This window comes from Salvelinus sp. IW2-2015, linkage group LG23 (genome assembly GCF_002910315.2).
Source record: "Salvelinus sp. IW2-2015 linkage group LG23, ASM291031v2, whole genome shotgun sequence".
NCBI lineage: Eukaryota > Metazoa > Chordata > Actinopteri > Salmoniformes > Salmonidae > Salvelinus > Salvelinus sp. IW2-2015.
The window spans coordinates 43,932,593-43,937,148 of NC_036863.1; the positions used below are offsets into that span (position 1 = coordinate 43,932,593).

The 4,556-nt window shown below is 41.0% G+C and overlaps 1 long non-coding RNA gene across 1 annotated transcript; it reads left to right on the plus strand.

Moving 5' to 3' along the window:
* Nucleotides 1-2,919: 2,919 nt before the first annotated feature.
* LOC139022867 (uncharacterized) lies at nt 2,920-4,307 on the plus strand. Its single transcript, XR_011473923.1, has 3 exons — nt 2,920-3,180; nt 3,969-4,080; nt 4,124-4,307. It is a non-coding gene; the product is annotated as an uncharacterized lncRNA (long non-coding RNA).
* The last annotated feature ends 249 nt before the right edge of the window (nt 4,308-4,556 follow it).

Sequence of the window (4,556 nt, forward strand, 5' to 3'; positions counted from 1 at the left end):
ATTAATGAGACAACTAAAAGATGTGCAACATTAAAATATTGTCCCATTTACATTGTGTAATTTATTGAGGTCCCTATCCAAAGTCAAACCAATTTTGACATTGTTGCACACCAGCCTGAAGCTTATTGGCTAAAAAATTTGGCTCTCCCAACCTGCGAACACACAAGAGACACCCACATCAAACCACACCCCGAAACCAACTCACTTTTGAATTCAGTCATGGCTGGAAGCATTTCTTAATGAACCAAATCTAAAACGAGAACGAATTAGGAAATGCTTTCATCAGGAACAGGAACATCAGGAACATCASGAACAGGCTTTGGAGATCTAAAATGAGAACGAATTAGGAAATGCTTTCATCAGGAACAGGAACATCAGGAACAGGCTTTGGAGATCTTTTGTTCTATGAGATAATTTTTTTATTTAACCTTTATTTAACCAGGTAGGCAAGTTGAGAACAAGTTCTCATTTACAACTGCGACCTGGCCAAGATAAAGCAAAGCAGTTCGACACATACAACAACACAGAGTTACACATGGAGTAAAACAAACATACAGTCAATAATACAGTAGAAAAACAAGTCTATATACAATGTGAGCAAATGAGGTGAGATAAGGGAGGTAAAGGCAAAAAAGACCATGGTGGCGAAGTAAATACAATATAGCAAGTAAAACACTGGAATGGTAGATTTGCAGTGGAAGGATGTGCAAAGTAGAAATAGAAATAATGGGGTGCAAAGGAGCTAAATAAATAAATAAATACAGTAAGGGAAGAGGTAGTTGTTTGGGCTAAATTATAGATGGGCTATGTACAGGTGCAGTAATCTGTGAGCTGCTCTGACAGCTGGTACTTAAAGCTAGTGAGGGAGATTTTTGTAGTTCGTTCCAGTCATTGGCAGCAGAGAACTGGAAGGAGAGGCGGCCAAAGGAGGAATTGGTTTTGGGGGTGACCAGAGAGATATACCTGCTGGAGCGCGTGCTTCAGGTGGGTGCTGCTATGGTGACCAGCGAGCTGAGATAAGGGGGGACTTTACCTAGCAGAGTCTTGTAGATGACCTGGAGCCAGTGGGTTTGGCGACGAGTATGAAGCGAGGGCCAGCCAACGAGAGCGTACAGGTCGCATTGATGGATAGTATATGGGGCTTTGGTGACAAAACGGATGGCACTGTGATAGACTGCATCCAATTTACTGAGTAGGGTATTGGAGGCTATTTTGTAAATGACATCGCCGAAGTCGAGGATTGGTAGGATGGTCAGTTTTACGAGGGTATGTTTGGCAGCATGAGTGAAAGATGCTTTGTTGCGAAATAGGAAGCCAATTCTAGATTTAAATTTCTAAAAACAAAGATGTTTGATGCGAGTCTGGAAGGAGAGTTTACAGTCTAACCAGACACCTAGGTATCTGTAGTTGTCCACATATTCTAAGTCAGAACCGTCCAGAGTAGTGGTGCTGAACGGGCGGGCAGGTGCAGGCAGCGATCGGTTGAATAGCATGCATTTAGTTTTACTTGTATTTGAGAGCAGTTGGAGGCCACGGAAGGAGAGTTGTATGGCATTGAAGCTCGTCTGGAGGATTGTTAATATCAGTCAGTTAACATGACCTTTATGAATTATGAAGCCTTTATGTGCGTTATGTACTTTTTCTATTACATAAACGCTTCAAAATTGACAAAAAGTGACGTTAGCTGATGAAGATTATCTCATAGACTAAAATGTATAAGATCTCCTAACCCCGTGTTTACCACATATCTTATTTTCGGGGGTTTTCCATAACCCCATAATTTCTCCATAGGCTTTTTCCAAAGAATCCTGGCGGAGTTAGTACCTACAAAAAGACCATGTCGGAGTTAGTAACTACAAAAAATACTATTTATCTCTATTTTACTGAGGTATAAAGAAACAGGAGTTTATTTGCTGAAATGTCTGCTGATCACAGAACGGTGTCGATTCCCGCGTATTAAAAGGGACATGCGGCTATTTGAGACATCTTTTAAATTAAATTTGATGATATTTTCTTCCAGGGCAGGCGTTATGGGCGGGTCTTAGGGGGGCCTGCCCTAACGTACCTCCTTGCCCTTCCAAATAAAATATTGAATATTGAACATTTATTTGACCGAGACGCGCGCCGACAGAGAGACACATCAATCTCAGTTAAAGCACCCGAGCGAGCGAAACAGCGCCCCTCTTGTCTCGGTATGTGAAGACCATGTATCTGATGCTGTCTGGAACAAAAGAGTATGTATGGCATCTCATACTATTTCTGTCCCTACAGTTTCGCTCGCTCGGATGCTTTCTCCGGTGATATAGTTTCAACATCTGTCCAGTATAAACCCAATGCGTTTCAATGTGAATAATATGCAGACCCAAGCCCATTGTCAGGGCGGAGACATGAGCATATCCCCGTCCAGCCCAGCCTCACATTCAATTCGCGCATATATGTACAAAATGTATTTCAGCAGATTTCGTGCGTTTTTGTGCATTTTTGGGGTGGTTCAATTCGTTTGAAAATACACGAATTTCTGTGCTACTTAATTCGTGCGAAAAGACACGAATTTAACCAGTAGGCGACACACAAGCCGTTGCAACAACCATAGACGCGATCGCCTGTATTTATTTATTTTACGTTATGAATATATAGATATTTTGTCTTTTTTTAACCATTTAACCATAAGAGGTTATATATATATTGTCTTTATTTAATCCCTATTAAAACATTGTGGTTTTATGCCTATATGTACTGTTATCGATTTTTCTGAACAGACTTTTCAGGATAGAATGAATGTAAGCAATGCATGATGGTTAATGGTGTTTTATTCGGTTGTAGTTCCATGTATTTCTTAATAAAAATAAACGTGTAAACCATTTTTATTGAACAGAATGTAACTGAAAATACAATGGCAGCCTTGCCATTGTCCATCAATAACAAAACTTTTTTTTTTCGTATAACATTTGGGGAAACGTATGCAGTCATTGTAGTCTTACATTTTGTTGGCCAACCAAAATTACCAAAACGTTAACCCGTAATAAGGCTAGGGTGGCTGAGTGTAAATACATGGCTCTGAGTGTAAGCACCTTTTCACTAGAAACGTTCTTGTGTTCAAATTACCGTCAGTGCGAAATAGCTAGAAAGCTTTCGTATTTCCACTTGGCTGCACCTACGGTTACGATAACGATAAATCAAGTGCAATACCTGCGTCGAACTGTGTCGAGCAGCAAAACACCGGAAAGCTTCTAGCCTACCGGAAAGTTACAAGAAGAACAAGAATAGTTACCTCATCCGGTCATGTGACACTCTGGATGCCCCCTAAAAGCAATTTCAACCGTTTTGAAAAATRACGCCTGGTAACCCCAAAAAAATACCAGGTGCATGAAAAGTTTGGATTTTTTGAAAACCTCCATAAATCACTCAGGCCATTGACTCGAGAAGAAAAAACATAAAATATTTTCCAGAAGAAAAAACAGAATATTTTTTGAAAACCTCCATAAATCACTCAGGCCAGCACCCATTGATTTGGGGCGGTAGTATAGCGCTCCCAGAGCGGGTATGGAAGTCTGGATCCCCCTAAAAGCATTTAAGGCTCTGTGTGTCTTTAAGCCAATACTTTTTCACTCCATCCTTGCTGTGTGTGTGTGTGTGTGTGTGTGTGTGTGTGTGTGTGTGTGTGTGTGTGTGTGTGTGTGGTGTGTGTGTGTGTGTGTGTGTGTGTGTGTTGTGTGTGTGTGTGTGTGTGTGTGTGTGTGTGTGTGTGTGTGTGTGTGTGAGAGAGCTTTCTTTGACATCTGTTTAGCGAAATTACTGATTTACAGTTCATGAGGTTGACCGATTCACACATTTAAAGTTTTGGAAAGACTGACTTTTTAAACCTTCGAAACAGCACCTATGACCCCATTTTAAGGCACTTCCGGTTGGCACAGGAAGCTATAAGTAAATACATATCCTGATCGGGTATGCTTTTACAGAATCCTGAGTTTTAAGTCTATACGTTAAGAACTGACTGATTTACACAGGGTTGAATGCACTATATATCACAAACTGCTGGTTGGGTATGGCAAAACACTTTTAGGGTGATTTTCACTTCCGGTTGCTCCAGGAAGCTTAGAATCAACACAGGTAGACCTCATAGTGGCTTAATGGATTGTCATTGAAGACAGGTTCATAAGACATTCATAACCCACATAGGCTTCAGGTTGAATTTAGGGGTGCAGGCAATGTGTTCCTATGGGGTGAGATGTCATTGTAAACTGTTTGATGTAAACACCTTCTTTTAACTGTTAAGGGTTAATGCCACACGGTCAATGTTAGGCTTGCACAGAGACCTTAGGAACGTTCCTGAGGTCAAATTGTGCTTCTAAACTTAACAGTTCTCTCTCTGTCTCCAAAAGCAAAAGACTTGAAATGTAGGTCAAGGGTCATCTTCTTGTCACTGTCGCTGCGCTCAGACCGAGCAAGCTACGGTCAAGCGGGCATCTCGTTGAACTCGGCACGGCTATGGTGATGTCATTTTTAGTGGTGATTTCAGAATGCTATTTTGGTGGTTTTCACTGTTGAAACATATT